This window comes from Triticum aestivum, chromosome 5D (genome assembly GCF_018294505.1).
Source record: "Triticum aestivum cultivar Chinese Spring chromosome 5D, IWGSC CS RefSeq v2.1, whole genome shotgun sequence".
Classification (NCBI taxonomy): domain Eukaryota; kingdom Viridiplantae; phylum Streptophyta; class Magnoliopsida; order Poales; family Poaceae; genus Triticum; species Triticum aestivum.
Window position 1 is genome coordinate 282803382 of NC_057808.1, and position 23532 is coordinate 282826913.

Below are 23532 nucleotides of genomic sequence, written 5' to 3' on the forward strand. Positions count from 1 at the left end.
TTAGCTCCGCGCTGGTGAGAAGACTTGAAGACTAGACTAGGTGCCGGACGCGGCTTTTCATTTGCTTTCCGTAGTTGGCTCGTTTTCCTTAATCGAAGTTTGCCTTTGGTGTTCCTTGCTGATCCGATTCCCTCGCCTCTTACTGCATTTTCCGGCTCTGGTTCGCTCGTGTTCTCTCTCTCGCATACCTCGCGAGGGGGCTAGGCAGGTGCCCTCCCGAGCATTTTTCTCCGCTCTGCCTTCTCGCGAGCCACCCTCGTTCGAGCCCAAAAACTGGCGCATCTCTCCTAGTCCGTGCCCCTCGGGTACCGCGATACAAGCGCCAGGTCAAAGCTTGGGTGAACGGTGAATCCCCTAGCGCACCTTCTAACGAATTTTTGCAATTCCTAAGCAAACAGGTCAAGATGGACACAAGGAAACAAACACCTCGTAAGGAAGAGGGCGTTCTGAACGCATCAGGTTAAGTTATCTTTGCGAAAAATAACAACACGATACAGGAACAACACGCATAGAGCAATAACCAAGGAACCACAGTTTGATACACGCCCCTCTGGGCCCATACTAGTTTCATCTTTGATGCAGGGAAAAGAGCAAAACAAAAGCAACGTTGCAGCGGTCCACGGAGGCAGGCCCCTAGCAGCGTCCCGAGCTTAGCCAGACCCCTCCTCGCGCTTCACGGAGGCGCGGCGACGAGAAGACCCGCTGCCGCCTTCAAAGCGGGCGCGGCGGCTGGTCGTACCCACCGCTACTGGAGCTGTCTCCATAGGAAGAGCCGCCATAGCTGGACGAGACACGGTCGCCACCAAGGGCTGGCTCGCCCTCATCTTCGCCGCGGCCGTCACCAAGACCGAGCACCTCCTCGCCGTCGTTCGCCTCGGGGAAGCACCCGGCGCGGCGCCCATCTTCCTCGAACACCCTCATGTAGAGGGTCGTCCCACCATCATACTTGAAATGGAGGGTGCACCACCCGCCCAAGACGCGCGCGCGGGCGAACGTCTGCGAGCCGCGGGCCAGGGCTATGTTGCTCGCGGCGGAAGTCTCGACTGCGACCCAAGAGGCCTTGCTGCAGTAGCCATCCGCCTGCAACCAGAGCCTGCCTGGACCAGAGGCCGACAGTTTGTCGACGAAGAAGCGCGGAAGCTGGAGCCAGTTGCCGGCCGGGTTCTCCGACCAGACGACGAACTCCGGCGACACTTCCGCCCAATGGAAGCGCGGACGGGGAGACCGCGCCACCATGGCGCGCCTCCCTTCGCCAACTGGGCCGCCATGGCTGAGACGACCCCCTCCGCGGGCCGCGGCGGGGGTCGCGACGTGCCTGCGCGGACGGCCGCGTCGGTGCTTGGGCGCCGGGGAGCCGGGTCCTTCGCGAGGGGTTTTCCCCTTCTCGCCGGTAGAGAACTTCCTTCGTGGCGCCATGGGTGGCGCTGCTAGCAATGGAACGAGGAGGAAGAAGCAAGCGAGCAAGGAAGAGATGGGCGACGGGGGCTCCGCCCCCTCCCCATTTATTGTGGAAGAAGGCCAACCGGCGCCTTCCACGATCACATGTAACGATGGTTTTCCTTGCATGTCGCAGGGACTTGTCAAGTCGTGCAGTTGCCAAGGCAGGGTGGGAAGTGCAGACGCCCACGTCTAATCAACCACCACGCGTCGACCAAGGCCGCAGGCTTTGGGGGCCCGCCACGCTCCGCACTTGACCCTTGGCTTCGCCGCGAAGCCAAGCCCGAGCGCACCTTGGGCCCGGGGGCTACTATCGGCGTTATGGGAACGGGGGTCCCTAGACTTGCATGCCTGCAGCCCATGGCATGGCTATGCTAGCGGGCCTGTACGGACCATCTTCATCAACAGGGCATCCAAGACCCTCGCGAGGGGCCAAGCCTCGCGAGGCGGACGACGCAAGACCTCCTCAGGAGCGGCCCCTCTAGGCGGGCTCACGAGGAGCGGAGATATCAAGGTGGGGAAAACCTCGCGAGGCTGAAGTGACGTTAGCCATGACGATCGAGACCAGGCGGGCGCCAGCGCGCGCAGCGTCCTTGTTTCCTATTTGGTGCTAAGGAGGCAAGCGCAGGCGAGGAGTACTGAGGCATCAGGAAAAGGTTACCATATCGGTGCAACGAGACCAAGACCAGATGGACGGCAAGACGGAGGTCACCGTGTAGCCCAAGACGGCGTCACCACTAGAGCCTTTTGCGGGCGAAGACCGCTTTTGTCAGGATAGCTTGTACTAGCTGTCCCCTTTCAAATTCGCCCGCCGTTGTTGGCTCCCTTCCCGCTCAATATTTGGGGAGAGGTCCAGGGCCTATATAAGTAGAGCTAGCCACCACAGGGGGACGGATGGAGCTCTCGCCCACAAGTGCACAGAGCACAAGAACACCTCAACCTCAGGAGGCTGTTCTTCCCTTTGTACTATTCTTCATCAGCCCAAGAGGCAATCCACCACCACACACTGGAGTAGGGTATTACACCACAATGGTGGCCTGAACCAGTATAAATCCCGTGTCTTTCTGTGTTGCGAGTTCGTCGAGTTCGTCCACGAGATCTTAGTGAGCTAGGGTGTATATCGGTAGGAGGGAAAGAACTTCGCGCGCACCCTAGAGTTCGAACCTTAAGGGTTTTGCCGGAACCCCACATCCGACAATATATTCGAGCATGGTTGATCGATATCATCATTACATCTTGGGCTGTCGTTTTCCGCCCTTCTCCGAAATAAATGTGTACTTTATCAGAGATTAAAAAAAAGAGTACAGAGGCTCCACATGCGGTTCTAGTAGTAGTACTACTCGTACTACTAAACCTTGCGCTTGGCTCTTCGCCTCTTTGTGAAGTCGAACAATGATGATACTCCGCATGTTCGGTACTACAGTGTATGCCTCTGGCAATCTGACACCTAATGAAGTGATGCATGTCCACCGCCTGGGCGAGGGTACGTTGCATTAGTCAAAAGGCGTAAGCGAGCTTCACCTTGTCCTGCAAGCTTCTCCTCGTTCTACGAGTTGATGGGACACACCAACAAGTAGTGCTAGTCCATACTCCCTCCTTTCCGGTTAATATGGCTTAATCTTTTTTGCGGGTAAATGAGAGAGCTTTATTCATATATAAGCATTCTTAGGACGATCAGCCAAGACACTGGTCACTAGGAAGCGAGGTACCCCGCAAGAAAAGAAGTAGGAAGCGAGGTGTTTCATCAAGCCAGCTCTCGGCCACATTCAAAGTGCAGCAAGCACGGTTCGCACAAAGATGCGCCGCAAGGTTTGCTGACCTGTTTACATGCTGAATAACAAAAAAAGAGGAAATATTACCGAGCGCTCCTATTTGTAACAGGATATGAGCCAGAATTAAGCGAGAATTGTGGCGAGTGTTCCATGCAATCAACTTCCATTATCACATGCGAGAACCCTCGAAGAGAACCAAATGTGTTGAAGATTGCTTTATCACATTTTAAAAATATAATAAGAGTGCAGATGCTCCTCCATCCGGTTCCTAGTACTAGTATAGTACATACCTCTATAGACTATAGTAGTAGTACTAGTACTAGTAAACTTTGCGCTTGGCTGTTCGCCTCTTCGGGAAGTGCAACAATAATAGTACTAGTATAGTGTATGCTTCTGGCAATCTGACACCGAATTAACTGTTGCACGTCCACCGCCTGAGCGAAGGAGAGCTTGCATTAGTCAAAAGTTTCTCCTTGTCCTGCGAGCCACCGCGCGCAAGCTTCTCCCATCCTGCAAGCTTCTCCTCGTTCGGCAAGTTGACGGGACACAGCAAAGTAATGCTAGTCCATACTGCCTCCTCTCCGGTTAATATGGCTTAATTTCAAACGAGATAAATACACTGTCTGTCACTGTATATTTGTAAAAATACGGTCAGTGGACTTCATAATACGCTCATTGCGCTCAATATATACATTTTCCGGTGTTTATACGGTCACTAGCTCACCCTGGCTGAGTATGTGTGTGCATGCACGTGTAGGTTGAGCACTTGAGCGTGACCGTGTGTGTTCCGTCGTGTGCTCGGACATGCATGCATTAGGGCGTCGCGCGCGTTTTTGCGTCCATGTGTACGTGTGACTGTTGCATACACGTAGGGGGAGTACGTGTAGGGGCCACTAAAGGAGCAGTCAAATCACACAGTAAGTTAGTCGGAAGAAGCAACCATCATTTCACTCTTCAATGACACGTACGCAATATAAAATGGTTGATATGGAGAGAAAAAGAAAACCACTATATATACACTAGCAGGAGCCTAAGCTACAAGCCTGCTTGCTTGGGTTGCTCTCTTCACAAGCATAGAACGACGGTGGCCACACCGCTGGTCACATATCCGGCCTGATCCCGCAGCTGGGGGAAGGGAACAATGTTCTGCGTAGACGCGGTCGACATCGGCGAGGGAGAAAATCCACAGTCGGTGCGTCCCAATCGGGGGTCACCGCGGTATGGGCCGATGCCGCGTCCCAACCGCCCTTCTAGCTACAGCCCGACGTCCGTTTCGAAAATATTAGTGCATGTCAACAAAAATTATACTAGTATCGCTGTTCCGTTTCGAAAAAAAGCATATAAGCTGTTACTTCTTACCCAAAGGATCTTTATATCCAACAGACACAAAATATCCATTCGACTGTTCGAAATTACTTTCACTGCTGATCTGATGTCGAGGTAATTGCTGCATCGCCACCAAAACCCACCATCTCTTAAGCTAAAGTAGACCGAGCTAACCCCTATATTAGCATATTACTAAGATAAACAGAAGGCACTGTAGAATCATTTAGGACGTGAGCTTGTCAATCTGAATGTGGAGGGACACCAGCTTAGCCCCGGCCAGCAGCTTGGGCGGAACTGTGAAGAAGGTCAGCTCCTGCACGGCGACGTCGCCGGGATCCCTGCTGCTTGTCACCTCCATTTCCACCTTGACGGCGTCGGTCCTGCCTTTGGGCTCCCCCGGCGGGCCGTTCGCCCACAGCTTGGCCACGTAGTGCGGCAGTGGGGACGCCCCCGCTCTGATGCAGACGACCGACACGGCGATAGGCGCGCCGATGTCGAGCACGCCGCCGACCAAGAAAAATGGCGGCCGTCCTCCTCCGCGAACAGCAAGAGCCGTGGCTCCGACAGTGGCACTTGCAGCTGGAGCGCCTTGCCGTACTGGATCCTGTGCACGGGCATGGGATGCACGGTGCTGATGTGGTGGGAGAGCACCGGCGGCGGGCCTTCGTAGCCGCAGACGGGCACGGGGCATTTGCAGGGCGCGAGCGGACACACGCTCTGGTGATCGGCGAGCTTGTGGTAAGTGACGTAGAGCCCACAGCCTTCGTGCGGGCACTCCACCCTCACCGAGGAGAGGACGGCGTCCACCGCCGTGTTCCGCACATCGAAGCCACCGCCACGCTCGCACTTCTGGCACTGCCGCTGGTTCCCGGGGCGCTCGACGCAGCAGTCCGCGCAAGCCAGGTGCCCTCCCTTGCACTGCACAAATCAATCGAACAACACATCAATCAAGAAACCTGCACCTTGCTCGATCAGCCGAACGGACGAGGTGTATTCGAACCTCATACACTGGAGGCTTCAAGGGGCGGAGGCACAAGGGGCAGTGGAGCAAGGTGAGGTCCATCGAGACCATAGAGAGCTCCATCGTCGGGTCCTGTTCCGTCTGCATGATCTCGCCCTCCTCGTGCACAACCATCTCTCGCTTTATTAGGGCCGGGGCATTACAAAGCTTTACCGTCACATATTCATACTACTTCAAGGTGCATTAAATCAACACATGCAAGTATCAAAAGGAGAGACACGGCATGCATGCATGCGTTGTAATTAATGCATCGTTAAACGCAAATTATTGAAATATATCGAGTGCAGTGCTTTGATGTGTCGCATCAACTCGTACAAGACCGAGAAGTTTGATTACTACAACGCCCTCTCGCCTTAACCGCACCTGCCTTTGGCTGCATGACAGGTGGGCCACCGACCTGTTGGGCCCACCTGTCATGGACGCAAAGGCAAGGAGCAGTAAGTCAATGAAGCTGCGTCCCTCCCTCGCCCATGAGCATGGTGGCTGGCAGGACTAGGAGAAGCTTTCTTTCGCTACACGCTCTCCCTCCCGTACGCGGTGGACATGCAGCAGTTCAATCGGTGTCAGATGGCCAGAAGCATACTGTAGTACTCCTCCACTGCAGTAGTACTCCATCATTGGCCCTGTTTGAATCCACGGGTTAGAGTTAGTTTGGGTTAGTTTGGACTCAACTAACCCAAAAATATCCAAACAGGAGGGTTAGTTTGGGTTAGATGCATCTAACTCATCCAAAAAATCTAACCCACCCAAGAGGTGCTTATTTGGGTTAGTTCTTTTCAGGACCACTAAAAACCTTTTTCTCTCGCTCTTCCCGAGGCAGATCCCTCCTCACTTCCTCGAAGCTTCTTGTCCTCTCCCTCCCTCCCTCTCGCACCGCCCGTGAAGGCGCCTCGCCGTATCCGCGCTCCATCTAACCCTGCTATCCAAACACCTTTTTGGTTAGAGTTAGTTCAGGGTTAGAATCTAACTCTAACCTCTAACTGAGTTAGAGTATCCAAACAGGGCCATTGTTCGACTTCCCGAAGAGGCGAAGAGCCAAGCGCAGCCCGGACGCTCGTGTGGCAGTTTCATGTGTAGAGTAGTCTAGGATAGCGTGTACCGTGCCTGTAAGCTTAAAATCGTTGGGGTCGGCTCCATGCTATATTTTTTTGATTAAAATAATCTTCTGGCCCTACCTGTCATCCTGGTGATTCTAGTTTGCACGCTCATCTGGTCAAGACAGGAATATATATTTTAATTTGTGGTGGGGTAAATGTTAGAGGTTGCAGCAAATGGAGTATTGTACACTGCGGGTCTTTCAGCCAAGTTTAGAGGCAACCATGTGGGGCCAGTGCTATGATGTGTCGCGTCAACTCGTACAACGAGGAGAAGCTTGATTTTACTACTACACGCCTTCTCCCTCGCCCATGCGCGCGGTGGCTCGCAGACGAGGACAGGCTTTTGCTTATAGTACTACAACAAGCTATCCCTCCCGCTCGCGGTGGACGGACATGCAGCAGTGGATTCGATACTGTAGAAGCAGTAGTAGTAACATCATTGTTCGTCTTCTCGAAGAGGCGAAGAGCCAAGTGCAACCCGAACGTGGCAGTTGCGAACCTTGGAGCACGCATATAGCCAGGCTCTTGCATGAGACAAAATTGCTATGTGAGCCCACTATTGTAGTACTCCCTCCGTCCGGAAATACTTGTCATCAAAATGAATAAAAGGGGATGTATCTAGATGTATATTAGTTCTAGATACATCTTTTTATCCATTTTGATGACAAGTATTTTTCGGACGGAGGGAGTACTTGCTAGTATAGCCCTGTAAACCAGAAAGGAGTATTTGCCTTTCTAGAGATTTCAACAAGTGACTAGACTACACCGAGACGGAGTACATATGGAGCAAAATGAGTGAATCTACACCGTAAATAAATACGTAGTTCTCTCGTTTTCCTCTCGGCCTTGGTCGCGGTGCACAATATTGAGTATACTAGTACTATCATCTTGAAATTTACGAAGTCACCATAGGCACCTCGTCGTCGACGGGAACGTCTCCTGACACGCGATAGACGCGAGCGGCAGTCGCCTCCATAGGTGCTTGAATGCCAAGGAGGGAGAGGGTAGCGGTTCCCGAGACGTTGAACGGTCAATGATGCATCCTCAAATTACTCTACATGCAGAGGGAATTAATTGGAGAAGCAGAATAGAGCCAGCACGATGTGAATGCAACAGAGTTTGGATTCTCATATAAAGGCGCCCCACCACTCCAATCCATCTACTCCTTAGTCTCTGCGCAACACTGCTCACTCCAATCCAAGACCAAGTGACCAGAAGCCAGAAGCACCTATGGAGGCGATGGTCGCGAGCGGCAGTCGGCTGTGCCAAATCATCCAAGGCGCCGGCCTGCGGCCCCGCACCGCGCAGCGTTTCCAGACGGTGCTGGCGACCGCCGGCGTCGTAGCCCTCGCCGACGCCGGCTTCGCCTCTCGCATGGACGACATGATGGTCAACTCCATCCGCAAGTTCGCCGCCGTCAAGAAGCGTGTAGCGAAAGCTCCTACTAGTCCTGCCAGCCACCACGCTCATGCGCGAGGGAGGGACGCAGCTTCATTGACTTACTGCTCCTGCCTTTGCGTCTATGACAGGTGGGCCCAACAGGTGGTTGGCCCACCTGTCATGCAGCCAAAGGCAGGTGCAGTTAAGGCACCGGAGCTCAGTCCGCGAGGGAGAGGGCGTTGTAGTAATCAAACTTCTCGGTCTTGTACGAGTTGACGCGACACATCAAAGCACTGCACTCGATATAAGTCTTTTTACACATTTCAAATGGACTACTACATACGGATGTATGTAGACATATTTTGCTTCGTATGTAGTCACTTGTTGCAATCTCTAAAAAGACTTATATTTGGAAACGGAGGGAGTACAACGCATGCATGCATGCCGTGACTTCCCTTTTGATACTTGCATGTGTTGATTTGATGCACCTTGCCAAATTTTGACTATAAATTTAACTAACCAAATTTTCATGCATGTCACAAAAAATTACGGGGCTGTTTGGATTGTGACTATGTTTGTCTTATGTTGCCACATTATTTTTCCCACACTTGCCACACTTGCCTAACTTGAGTTGCTCAAATTGTTAGACACACTTTGGCTTGCCTAAGGGAATCTTGCCACACTTTTTGTGTCTATGACATGTGGGGTTCACTGCTAATAAAAAAATTCTTGTCTTAGGTGTGGCTAATAAAAAAGACTTATATTTAGGAACGGAGGGAGTAGAAAATATAAATAATAATGCATGTTGGGGCAACCCACGTTTCCGATAATTTTAGCCGTGGGCTTGTTCACAATTTTTACGAGGGGGTGGTTGTTCATTTAATGGAGGGACTTGTACCAGACTTGAACGATACAAAGTGCGACCTGGCACACCGTAACACCACTTGGAACAAGCGGGTAGCTATCTCAAAAAACAATCAACAACTAAAAAAACGGCGACCTGGCACGTAGTACACAATTTTAAACGATTGTTTTGATGGAGTGAAAAAGGAAAACTACCCCACTACGTATATATAGGCCGGAGCCTCCGCGCTTGCTTGCTAGGGTTGCTCTATTCACACACTCTCATCCTCTCCAGATCTAAACAAGATAGGGGTGGTAACACTGTCTTTCTCCCTTCAAAAAACACTGTCTTTCTATCCTCACCGCTGGTTACAGATCCGGACGTATCCCCCTCCGCCGGTGAAGGGGAGGAGGGGCAGCGTTTAGGCCGTCGTCGACAGCGAGGGAGGAGACCCACTGCCGGCCGCACCGTTATCTCTGGCCGAGCGCCGGCGCGGGAGGTCCTCCGATCCCTTCGTCGTTGCCCTAGTGTGGGCGGATCCGGCCTCCCGCCGCCCACCTATCCACATCCCGACGACCTTCAGGTATATCTTCCTTCGAAACCGCCTTAGCTCTACTTCCCCAGCTCGCTACGTCGCTGCATGTGCATCATTTTCTACCTCTCAGCCCCTCTCGATCGGATGGTCCAACGTCACCTATTTTTTTCTTCTATTGTTAGAGGTAAAGCTACTTCATGGAGTCGAATCTTGTACTTGGTTCAAACAAGAAATAAAGTGGGGGTGGGGGAATTTAGTATGTAGTACATCGGACTTGGTACAAACAGGAAGGAAAGGGGGTGAAAGTAGTACAGACTGGTCATCCAACCGGTCTCTTGGTCGAAAAGGGAAATATAGGGGTAACGCTGTACACAGTGGTATGACCAGGACTAGATTTGCTATCCACACATAGGAGTAGGTGGCTAGAGTGAACAAAAATGGGACCAACCCAGATATGTTTCTTGGATGTTTGTTTCTCGGGGCAACAAACTATGAATCACCACTTTATGCCCCTGTTTAGGTACATGGTGCTGGACTGCTGGTGCACCCACTGTCCCATGCCCTTATACCAAATATTTAGCTGTTCTTAATCTAATGCCCCTGGTAAAAATGAAGCCATGCCACTGTTATAAGCCATGACAAGTTTAGCCAAATGTTTTTGCCTGTAATTGTTTGAGACTCTGACTGTTTCCTCTGTAGCTTTTTGTGCAAACAGGGATATCCATTTCACCTGGTTGCTGTTGTGACCTTTTGGTGCACTGCACAAAACTCTTCTTAAAAGAAGTGACTTTTGTGCTGTTTAACTGGAATGTCAGAATGGAACAGTTGGTTCATTTCGGTGGAACTGCACAAAGGGAGATCTGTGTTCCAATCCTCATCATCCATATTGGCACCATAACCTTCCTTTAGGTAAGAATGATATTTAATGCATGTGTTCATCTCTATTTTGCGACTGCCATGAGAAAATAATGCTATTTTTTACTAGTACACTTGTACTCCCTCACTGACAAAACCAATTCTGAAATAGAAGGCCAATCATGTACTTGGTTTCACCAACTGGTGAGGAGAATGAGAAACAGAGCATGAAGAGGAAGAAGAAGAAGAGTAAACAGTGCCAAGGCGATCTTGCTGAAGCCAGAGGCCTCAGTCGAGGCCATTCAAGGGCTCCGGCAACGACTACCTTACATGTGAGACGATCCTCCAGGGAGCCCTTCCACTTCTGCTGTCTCACTTAATTAATTAGGAGTACTTAAGTACCACTAATTTATTGCTGCCTAATTTTCCTGTCGGAGTTAAACAAATCTTTAGTAGCACCCTATGCTGAATCATGTACGTGTGTATGTTTGTCTATGGAGGTGAATCATGTGGTGGAGCAGGGAGGGAATGCTAACTTTACCCATTAAGATAATGAGGGTGCTTCTATTTGTTAGTGTATGTTTCATCAACTAGTCCCACTATTACAGTAATCTCACTCTCTCAATATATGTGCCAACAGGGATGCTCGATTTTGGTGGAACTGCACAAAAACTTTGGGTGCTTCATTGCCTCGACAGCTTCCTTCCTTTCCTGTTAGTCGCTAATCTCGGCTTGCATTCTTCCTTTGCTGTCAGTCGCTTGGCTTATCTCGGCTTCCAGTCAAAGGAAATAGTAATTGATATGCTACCTCACACAGGTTGGTACTGGTCTTTATCCTGATTATTGTGCTTGTCATATGTATTGGTAATTTGGTATTGTGCTACTGTTTGCCGATTTCATAAAGGAGTAACTTGGAGCCTGAACTCGCAGGCAAATCATTACATCGGGTGATTTCAGTAGAACTGCACAAAAAGATCAGATGGACAGGTACTTATGCTGCTGCTATGTACTCCAAAGTTCACTCAGACAAGCATCGATGTTGACAAGAAGAAGTGCCTATATTCATTCGAGTATCAACCGGCGTCAACCAATTGTCAAACTCCAAGTATTAGGAGAGTGAACGCCAAAAATATTGCTTGGCGCATAGCCCAGAAAAACGCAGTCCAGTCTTTGGTCCCAACTTGTGCCTTTTGGTTATCGGCACATATGGTAGCGAACTGTATGGCATGGAGTCTAAAGATTCCAGACAAGTTGGTTGACGCGTATATTCATCTGGCACTTAATCAGTCTGCACGCCAGGGATGCTCCATTTCAGTTGAACTGCACAAAAAATTTGGGTGGTTCATTTTCTCAACCGCCTCCTTTCTCGTCTGCAATGTAGAATTTTGGCGAGATACAGGACCAAGATGAGCCAGTAAACTAGTTGGATGAAAGTAGTGGCCAAGTTGCTCAAACCTCCCTCGGCACGAGGCCACTATTTGAGGATAAACCTACAAGCAAAGTTCAGATTGTCTGTGCTGCCTCTTATGTACTCGAAAGTTTACTCGTACAAGCATTAATTTTAGCAAGAAGTACCTCCGACTGAACACCATTTACCAGTCTGCAATGTAGAATTTTGGCGAGCTACAGGACCAAGATGAGCCAGTAAACTAGTTGGATGAAAGTAGTGGCCAAGTTGCTCAAACCTCCCTCGGCACGAGGCCACTATTTGAGGATAAACCTACAAGCAAAGTTCAGATTGTCTGTGCTGCCTCTTATGTACTCGAAAGTTTACTCGTACAAGCATTAATTTTAGCAAGAAGTACCTCCGACTGAACACCATTTACCAGTCTGTACCCTAGGTAATTAAAGTTCGTCCATGGATCATATTGGCTGTGATCTCAATCATTTGGATGCATAAACATACTGAACATGTGTATATCTGAATCTTTTTGTGAATTATCTATGAATATTGTTGTGTGATCTATCAATCATTTGGATCCATAGACATGCTGAACTTGTGTATATATGAATCTTTTGAGTTGTTGATAGTGAATGTTGGCTATGAATATGAACGTGTCCTGTGAACCTGAGTTTGATACGAATGTTTACCTTTTCTGTTGTGCTTGTGTGTGAACTTGTTAGTATGCCTACTGTGGGGTATGTGACGTGTGGGTGTCAACGGCACACCTTCTTCCCGAGAAGAATTGCACCTGCTTTGTTAGGGTAGCAACGGCGCATCAGCTCTTTTTAATCTTTTTGCTCTGTCTTGCCCCCTCCCCCGCTCAACCCCTGCCGTAATGTTTTCGGCCTCAAAACAAACATAGTACTGCGTTGTTTTTGGGGCTTGATGAAAAATCGAGTGCTGGTTTCTGTAGGTTGGCCCGCCCAGCAAATGGGCTGCTGGTCCACCACGGACTGGGAGGCTAAAAATACAAGTTGTATGGTGCAGAGGCAAGTAAAAAAACGCCATCGAGAGCCATCCACTGAAGAAAAAAATCGCTCCTGATGTGCTTCTTCAGTCGTGCCGCCGGCCCCCTCTATAATCCAGTTCGCTCGGGGATCTGGTATCATTTTTTCCAGAGGGCGAACAAGTATCAGCTAGGCCTAGGTTTTGTATTTTAACATGCGTAGCCCACGACATACGGTGACAGTGGTTTCAACTTATTTTTTGAGGTCCATACCGGCCTATGGGCTTTTTCTTAAAGATCGGCAGCCCAATGTATTTTTTAACCACATTATATATATTTATATTATTACTATTATCGTATATTTTATAGAGACTTATATATACATTATAAAAACATCCCACGTGTTATTAACTTATAAAAGTAAATGTTTAACAGAAGTTGGCAAGGAAAATCCTGGTTGTTTTTGACTCACAGGCAAGGAAAATCCTGGTGATTGCGTACAAAAGCTTGCGAAGATTTTAAGGACCAATGTAATAATAACGCGCTCATTTTTATTTTGAGCAATAACTCGCTAATTTGTTAATTATGTATATAAAAAATGTGCCTCTCCGGTTTATTTTTGATATTAATTGCTCCTTCTAACATAACATTATATATATAACGAGCCCAGCTAATTCGTGTATTTGAAGGAAGTGCAAATGGGCTGGGATTTCTTAGATAATATAAATGGGCCGCATTGACGCGAAATTATTTGTTCACCCAGCCCAGCAAATGGACTGTATATTCTAGAAAACATGGGTTAAATATATGCCACATTTTTGCAGGCTGACATGTGGGCCAATAGGTCGAAGCCTACGCAGGGCGTTGTCAACTTGGTCGGCATGCACCTTCAATCTCTCGTCTTCTTCCTCCAGCGTCGCCGGGACCGCCTGGTCCGGCCTCCGGCGGCTAGCGGCTCTGCTTAGCACGCATCGCTGCGAAGCGCTACCCCACCGCCGGCCAGGCTATCCCTCCACCCCTCCACACCTCCTGTTATTCTCCACCGACTGCAGCCCCACTCCGCACCAGAACCAGTTATAACCCTTCTCCTCCACTCAATCTGCGACTCCACTGCCGCGTCTTCCCATCTCCGAGTCGTTCCCGTCCAGGGCCTCGCCGTCGTCCACCGCCTCGCTGCGCTCGGTGCGGCGTGGTCAACAAACGAGAGTCATCGGAAGAGGACTGTACGTGGAGAGCCTGACGGCTGGGACCCACGAGGTCCATGGTCGCACGCAAGGAAAGTTCCTCCTTATTAAGCTGAAAAAAATGTTTCCTCCACCTGACAGCTGGGACCCACCGGCTGTATCTTCGCACGGAAGGAAGTGCCTCCTTGTTATGCGAAAAAAATTATTCCTCCCGTTGACAGCTGGGACCCGTCAGATTTGGTGGCTGACTTGTGGGCCTACTAAGCGGACGTGTACGCAGGGCTTTGTCAACTTAATCAACAAATGATTCTAGCAGCTGGACCGTTGGATGTTAATCCAACAGCCGTGCTCCTTCTTCAACCTCTGTTCTTGCTCCTGTCTCCCGTGGGCGGCACCGCGGCTGTGCTGCCGCGCACCCGAACCAGTCAAGTTTCCCACTCCTCTCCATCTGCGACTCCACTGCCCCATCTTCCCCATCTCCGGGTCGTTCCAGTCTGGGGCCTTGCTGTCGTCCACCGGCCTTTGGTGCGCTCGCACGGTGTGGTCAACGTGGTCAACAACCGAGAGTCATCGGAAGATGACTGTACGTGAGAGGCTGACAGTGGGGACGCACCACGCCCATGGACGCATGCATGCAACGGAACACGGCGTGGTCAACGTGGTCAAGGAACGACTTCCATCGGAAGTGTACTGTACGTGGAGAGGCTGGCAGCTGGGTCCACGGCCGCAGCAAGGAAGTGCCTCCTTATTACACGAAAAATAATGATTCCTCCACCTAACAGCAGGGACCCACCGGTCGGGCCACCGTATTTTTTGAAAAAAATGTTTCCCCCCTGATTGCTGGGACCCACCGGACGGGTCACCGTATTTCGCGAAAAAAGCATTCCCACCGCTGTCAGCTCGGACCCACCGGAAGTGCCCCCTTATTACGCAGAAAAAATGAATACTCCCCTGCTAGCTGGGACCCACCTTGGTGGGAGGCTGACTTGTGGGCCAACTAAGTTGACGGGGATGGAGGGCTTTGTCAACTTAGTCAATATGAACGATTCTAGCTCCAGTGACCGTACGATGTCCATCCAACGGCCGTAGTGCTTCTTCAACCTCTAGTCTTCTTGCTCCAGCCGCCCAAACTAGCGCCGGTCGTGCCGCGTGCTCCTGCCTCCCATGGCCGGTTGTGATGCCGCGGAGGCCTCACCGCCCCCTACTACCCCCACCGCTGGCCAGGCCATCCCTCTACTCACCCACACCCCCTGTTATTCTGTGGCGACGGCAGCCTCACACCGCAGCCGAACCAGTGAACCCTCGTACTCCTCTCTGCGCGGGCTTCCACTGCCGCGTCTTCCCCGGCTCCGCGTCGTCCCCTTCCTAGGCCTTGCCGTCGTCCACCGCCCTAGTGCTCTCAGCGCGGCGTGGTCAACGTGGTCAAGGAACGACTTCCATCGGAAGAGTACTGTACGTGGAGAGGCTGACAGCTGGGTCCATGGCGGCCGCAAGGAAGTGCCTCCTTATTACGCGCAAAATAATTATTCCTCCACTTGACAGCAGGGATCCACCGGACGGGCCACCGTATTTCACGAAAAAATCATTTCCCCCTGACTGCTGGGACCCACCAGCTACATCTTTGCACTCAAGGAAGTGCGTCCGGGCAAAAAAAACGATTCACCCCCTGACTGTTGGGACCCACCAGCTACATCTTCGCAGGCAAGGAAGTGCCTGACACTCGGGACCCACCTGTTCGAAGCGTACGTAGCGTTGTCATTCTGGTCGCAAACGTGTACGTACATACTGGTCGATGTAGAGGCGCGCACGTGTCGTAGTAGAGGCGCGCACGTAGCATGTACAGATACGTACAGCGGCCAGTGTGCAAGAAAGAAAATACGACAACATACGTACATACGGGCAGGGTCTCCAACGCCTACTCGCACATATGTACGGCCAGGGCTCGTGTACATGGCTGGGTCGGAACGGAGAAACTGCATCGTCGTCGTGTTCATGGGGAGCCAACCGGCTGGGTCGGAACGAAATGCGTCGTCGTGTTCATCAGGAGGGCTTGGACGGAACAGCCGATGGAAACGAGGCCTGGCGTACCGCAGAACGGATAAATGGCCTTGTGGCTTTGTTCATCAGGAGGGGTCTGGCGTACCGCAAAACGGAGGAAACGGACCTCCTACGGTCGAAACGGGGGTCCTATTGATCGGGAGGGGTGTGGCATAACGCAAAACAGAGGAAACAGACTTGTGTTGGAGCGCTACGGTCGAAACGGGGGTCCTGTTCATCGGGAGGGGTGTGGCGTACCGCAAAACGTGACTCCACGAGATACTGTTCATCTCCACCGTCGACCCCCTCCAGCCTCCACGGGCTATTGTTCATCCACCGTCGACCTCTTCCAGCCTCCACCTGCGGCTGTTCATCCACGGGCTCCTGTTCATCCAGCCTCCACCGCGCGCTACTCCACCGGCTACTGTTCAACCAGGCCTCTCCACGGGCTCCTGTTCAACCAGCCCTCCACGGGCTACTGTTCATCCAACGCTCCATCGTCTACTTTTCATCCAGCCCTCCACGGGCATTCCAGTTCTCCACGGGGTCCTGTTCATCCAGCCCCAACCGTCTCGATCGATCGTGGTCCTGTTCATCCAGAGGCAACACCACGGTGTCCTGTTCATCCACCCCCACCGGGAACTGTTCATCCAAACCCCCCCCAGCAACACTCACTGTTCATCCAGAGGCAGCATCGATCGGCTTCAGTTAGCAGCAGTAGCGAAGGAATCACTCAATTGGGTTCAGCTAACAGCCATTGATTGATCGCTCGGGTTCAGTAACGCGTAGCCTGCAGTGCAATCGCTCGGGTTCAGTTAGAGCCCAACGCCTCACTCGGGTTTAGTTAGAGCCCAACGCCTCGCACCCACGTGCGTGCGTGTACGAGAGAAACGCGCATCGCTCGGCCCCGACCACCCACCGTAACCGGGAACACCCCGATATTTTCCTTGCCCTTGCTTCTACCACAGTTTTCCGTCATGGACGGCCCAAAGAATGTCATGCAGCTGCGTCTCCGGCCCGCCCAGGACGAACAGCCCATTTTCTGTCATGATTTTTTGTCATAGAAGTAGGACCCCACCACATCTATGATGATACCTGGTTTTGTCACAATTATCGTCATAGAAGTGTCATAAGTATGACAGAAAAAAAATTCGTTCGGCCCAAAATGTCACGGATGTGTCTTTTTTGTAGTGGATGTTAGAGAAGAATTGTCGTTTTATGCCCCTTAAACAGAAGCTAGGGCGGCTCAAGCGCCACTGCAGCAACATGGGGGAGCTGATGGCGGCTCTAGTTAAGTATGCCGACTCTGATAGTACCAAGGACCCCGAGTCTAATGATGAAAAGCCGAGAAAGGGAAAGAAGAGTAGCAACACCAAGGGGCGGCATCATAACTCGATGAGTTAGGGGGGCAATGGTAAGCGCAAAGCTGATAATAATTCAGATTTTGTGGCTAATACCAACACACAGAATAATGGTCAGTGTCGTAAGGGAAGGCCACCTCCTCGGACTGGAGGATCAAGTTTCAATCTCGAGCAGATGCTGAATCAGCCCTGCCCGAAGCATGGTACACGGGAAAGGCCGTCCACTCACCTCTGGAAGGATTGTTTCATTATGAAAGAGTACAAAAATTTCAATCTTTTCCAGGACAATCAAGGGCCGGGTGGTGGCTCAGGTTCCGGCTCTCATGGTCCGGGTTACGGTGGTGGCGGTTCTAATTCCGGTTTCCAGGGCCAAGGCAATCAAGGCAATGAAGGTGGTTATAATCAACAGTCTGGTCAGGGGAATCAGCAGCAGCAATCTGGTTATCAAAGTAATCCGAAGCAACTGAATAGTGGGCAGTACCATGTCTTCACCACGAGTTTATGCAAGCGGGATCAAAAGCTCCGTAAAAGGACTGTGAACGCCGTTGAGCCGGCGGTTCCCCGTTACCTGCGATGGTCTGAGCAGCCCATTGTGTGGAGTCGTGAGGATCACCCACCCTGGGTTGATAATCCGGGTCACTTGGCTTTGGTGGTGGCACCTCAGGTTGGAGGATACAAATTCACTAAGGTACTCATGGATGGAGGTAGCAGCATTAATATCCTCTACTATGATACTTTCCGTCGTATGGGGTTGACTGACAAAAATCTTAAGCCATCCAATACAGTTTTCCATGGAGTGGTGCCTAGTAAGTCGGCGTATCCTGTAGGCAAGATCGCTTTGGAAGTGGCCTTTGGGGATGAGCATGACACCAGGGCCGAGACGCTAACCTTTGAAGTGGTCAAGATTCAAAGCCCGTATCACGCTCTGTTTGGACGGCCGGCTTATGCCAAGTTCATGGCACGGCCTTGTTATGTTTATCTGCAACTCAATATGCCGGGTTATAGGGGGACCATCACAGTGCATGGAAGCCGGAAAATAGCTTTGGAATGTGAAGAAGGGGACGCTGCTTATGCTGAGTTTGTCTGTTCAACAGAGGAATTGATGTTCTACAAAGATAATGTTGACCCGACAGATATGACATCTTTGAAAAAGCCAACTACGGAACATGATCCGGTCTTGAAGTTTAAGTCAGCCGATGACACTAAGCTAGTTGATTTCGTTCCTGGAGATTCATCCAAGCAGTTCAGCATCAGTGCTAATCTGGATCCAAATACGAAAGCGCGCTCATCGAGTTAATCCGTGAGAACCGAGACATCTTTGCATGGAAACCTTCTGATATGCCAGGTGTACCGAGGGAACTCGCTGAGCACACTCTTAATATTGATCCGAAGTTTAAACCGGTTAAGCAATTCCTTCATCGTTTCAATGAAGAGAGGCGCAAGGCTATTGGTGAGGAAGTAGCCCGGCTCTTGGCGGCTGGGGTCATTGTTGAAGTTTTTCATCCTGAGTGGTTGGCAAACCCGGTGCTGGTGCTTAAGAAGAATGGTACTTGGCGTATGTGTGTGGATTACATAGACCTTAATAAGGCCTGTCCAGCTGATCCCTTTGCTCTCCCATGTATTGATCAGATTATTGATGCTACGGCGGGTTGTGAGCGTTTGAGTTTTTTGGATGCTTATTCTGGTTATCATCAGATCAAAATGGCAGTTAAGGACCAGGAGAAAACAGCTTTCATCACTCCCTTTGGATCCTTCTGCTATGTGTCCATGCCTTTTGGGCTCAAGAGTGCTCAGGCAACTTACGAGCGGTGTGTGCAGAATTATCTTCATGATCAGATTGGGCGCAATGTTCATGCCTATGTGGATGATATTGTGGGGAAGTCCAGGAAGAAGGAAACCTTGATAGATGATTTGAAAGAGACCTTTGATAATCTCCGGGTCTACAAGATGATGCTTAATCCGACCAAGTGTGTCTTTGGTGTGCCGGCAGGCAAGCTCGTGGGTTTTCTGGTTTCGGAACAAGGTATTGAAGCTAACCTGGAGAAGATAAAAGCTATCACCTCTCTGGCTAAACCGGCATGCATCAATGATGTTCAGCGTTTGGCGGGTCATATTGCAGCCTTAAGCCGGTTCATAAGCCGGTTGGGTGAGAAGGCCATCCCTCTTTATTAGATGATGAAGAAAACAGATCATTTTGTTTGGAGTGATGCTGCTAATTAGGTGTTTGAGGCCCTGAAGAAATAGTTGGCTGAGCCGCAGGTTCTTGCTGCTCCTATTGATAAGGAGCCATTGTTTTTATATGTGGCAACCAACGCCCAGGCTGTTAGCGTAGCCATTGTGGTAGAACAAAAGGAGTCGGGAAAGGAGCATCCGGTTCAAAGGCCTGTTTATTACATCAATAAGGTGCTTATCGAGTCCAAGCAGAGGTATCCACATTGGCAGAAGCTTGTATATGGGGTGTTCATGGCTAGCCGAAAGCTCAAACAGTATTTTCTGGGTCACCCCATCACTGTGGTTAGTCCTACTCCTTTAGGGGATATCATTCAGAACAGAGAAGCCACAGGTCGGGTAGCCAAGTGGGCCATTGAGCTTGGTCCTCATGGTTTGAAGTATCTGCCCCGCACAGCCATTAAGTCTCAAGCATTGGTGGACTTTATCAATGATTGGACCGAGTTGCAGATGCCTGAGGAGCAGCCAGACAACACATATTGGACTATTCACTTTGATGGATCCAGGCAATTGGAGGGATCGTGCTGCAGTTGTCTTAACTTCCCCATGAGGTGATAAGCTTTGTTATGTTTTAAGGTTGATGTTCCCTTGTACTAACAATGCAACTAAGTATGAAGCATTGCTCCATGGTCTTCGGATGGCTAAGGAGATGAATTTAAGCTGGGTTAGATGTTTCGGCGACTCAGACTTGGTGGCTCAGCAAGTCTCAGGCACTTGGGATTCTAAGGATCCACTCATGGCGGCTTATCTCCACGAGGTTGATGCTATTGCTGGTCATTTCAAAGGTAATAACGTTGAACATGTTGATCGAAGGAAGAATGAGGCGGCTGATGCTTTGAGCCGGTTAGGGTCCCAGCATAAGCCGGTGCCACCTAACACTTTCCTGGATATTCTGCATAACCCTTCAGTCAAACTGCCTACAGAGGAAGATCTTGCTATTCCTGACCCCGAAGCACAACTGGTGACGGCTCTTCATGTTATTCCTGATTGGACGGTTCCATATTTGGCTTATATGACCCGGGGCGAGTTACTGAGGATGAAACTTTGGCCAGGCAGATAACCCGGTGGTCTAAGTCTATGACTATTGTCAATGGGGAGTTGCATCACCGCAATGTCATAGGGGGGTTTCAACATTGTGTTTCTCCTGAAGAAGGTTGTGAGATTCTGCGAGAGATTCATGAAGGAGATTGTGGTCATCATGCCGGCTCTAAGTCTCTCGTATCCAAGGCTTTTCGTCATGGGTTCTATTGGCTGACGGCTCATGCTGATGCTGAGGATATAGTCAATAAATGTGATGGTTGTTAGAAGTTCTCACGATGAGCTCATGTGCCGGCTCAAGAATTGAGGATGATTCCAATTGCTTGGCCATTCGCAGTTTGGGGGCTTGATATGGTTGGGCCTTTCAAAAGGTCCAAGGATAAAAAGACCCACCTTTTGGTGCCAGTTGACAAGTTCACAAAGTGGGTTGAAGCAGAGCCGGTTAGTAAGTGTGATGTCGGGATGGTGGTACAATTCATCAAAAAGGTGATTTTTCGTTTTGGCTTTCCCCATAGCATTATAACTGATAATGGCACTAATCTGTCCAAGGGTGCTATGAAAGAATTTTGTCAATGTGAGCATATCCGACTTGATGTATCATCAATGGCTCACCCCCAGTCTAGTGGTCAAGCTGAGAGAGCCAATCAAGAGATTCTGAGAGGCATCAAGCCCCGGCTTATGGTTCCTTTGTAGAGGATGCCGGGTTGTTGGGTGGAGGAGTTACCCTCAGTGTTATGGAGTATCAATACTAGCCCAATAGATCTACGGGTTACATGCCTTTCTTCATGGTTTACGGAGCAGAGGCAGTTCTCCCTAGTGACATCCGTCACGACTCGCCCCGCGTGGCGGCTTATGTTGAAGTTTACAATGAAAAAGCACGTCAAGATGCACTTGACTTATTAGATGAGGAGGGTGACCTTGCGGCGGCTCGTTCAGTGATTTACCAACAAGATCTGCGATGTTATCACAGACGTCGGCTTAAGACAAGAACCTTTCAAGAAGGTGACTTGGTGCTCCGGCTTATCCAGGATCAAACTGATATGCACAAGCTATCCCCACTTTGGGAAGGACCATTTGTGGTCAGCAAGAATTTGAACAATGGATCATACTACCTTGTCGATGTTCGAGACCACAAGGACTCACGCACGTCGGAGGAGGAACCTTTCAATCGTCGTAATATATACTTGGAAGCGTTGGAGGCTGTTTGTTGTGAGCACCAGCTCTCGCAGCTAATTTCTTCAACTCTTCGATCCATGCAGGCAGCATAGATAGTTTCTCCAACGTATCCTTGATAAGGGTTGGAGGTTGTTTGTTGTGAGCAGCTATGCAGATGACCCGTTATGCGCCAGTATATAACTGTTCTATGAGCGTGTAGGCGGCTTTCAGCTTTTTCCGCATGTCTGAGCCAAGGTGGGTAACTCTCGATCCTGTATCATCAAGGACGTTTGTAAGCCGGGAGCACATTGCTTAACATACGTTAAAAATATTAAGAGGAAATTATTTACCGAAAACGGCAGCAGTCATGGCATTAATTTGCTATTTTAAGCCAGCAAGCTCTGCAGATACCGGCTTAAGGACCGCTTCAGCATCCTCAGCCCTCTTCAATAGGGCTGACTTCTCTATGTCCCAACTCACTTGTTCAGTTTGGAAGTTTTCCTTCAACTTCTCCATCGCTCCTAAAGCACTGGTTCAATTCATCCTTGCCCTTGGAGGTTTCTGCTTGTTGAGACTTGATGTTTTCTTGAAGGTCGGCGACATGGGATTCTTTGCTGCTAAGCTCAGCCTATAAGAGATAAACAATAAATGAGATGGCAATGAATTTATTTGAAGTCCCAAGCACAATATAAATATTATACTTGGCACTTGGGGGCTAATGTCTATTGCTTCTTAAAATACTGTGAAGTCCCAAGCACAATATAAGTATTATACTTGGCACTTGGGGGATAATGCATATTGCTCTTGTCAAAGACGAATTTATTTGCTGACCTGGACAAATGGTGGTGATTGATAACACACAAGTATAGGGGATCAATTGTAGCCTCTTTAGATAAGTAAGAGTGTCGAACCCAACGAGGAGCTAAAGGTAAAACAAATATTCCCTCAAGTTCTATCGACCACCGATACAAATCTACGCACGCTTAACGTTCGCTTTACCTAGAACAAGTATGAAACTAGAAGTACTTTGTAGGTGTTTTTGGATAGGTTTGCAAGATAATAAAGAGCGCGTAAATAAAAATTAGGGGCTGTTTAGATAAAGACAGAATAAAGTTAGTATAGCGAGTGTGGAAAAGTGGTGGTAGGAGTTGCGAAATTGTCCCTAAGCAATTGACTACTTTACTAGACCGATAGCAAGTTTTATGTGGGAGAGGCCACTGCTAGCATGTCATCCCTGACTTGGAATTCTATGCACTTCTGATTGGAACTATTAGCAAGCATCCGCAACTACTAACATTCATTAAGGTAAAACCAAACCATAGCATTAAGATATATTGGTCCCCCTTCAATCCCATATGCATCAATTTCTATGCTAGGTTGAAGCTTCTATCAATCTTACCCTCCAATACATAGTCCTATTTACATACAACTAACCATATGGTGTGATCCACGCACGCGCTCATTTGATGGGCACCAAAGTACAGCAACATAACCACAAGCAAATTAAACCAATCATAGCAATTCACCAATTACCGATAGGACAACGAAAATCTACTCAGACATCATAGGATGGCAACACATCATTGGATAATAATATGAAGCATAAAGCACCATGTTCAAGTAGAGGGTACAGCGGGTTTCGGGAGAGTGGACCGCTGTAGATAGATGGGGGAAGGTGATGAAGATGTTGGTGAAGATAACAGAGGTGTTGGTGTAGATTGCGGTGATGATGATAGCCCCGGCGGCGTTTCGGCGCCACCGGAAGCGAGGGGGAGAGAGCCCCCCTCCTTCTCCTTCTTCCTTGGCCTTCTCCCTAGGTGGGAGAAGGGTTCTCCCTCTGGTCCTTGGTCTCCATGGCATGGGAGGGGCAA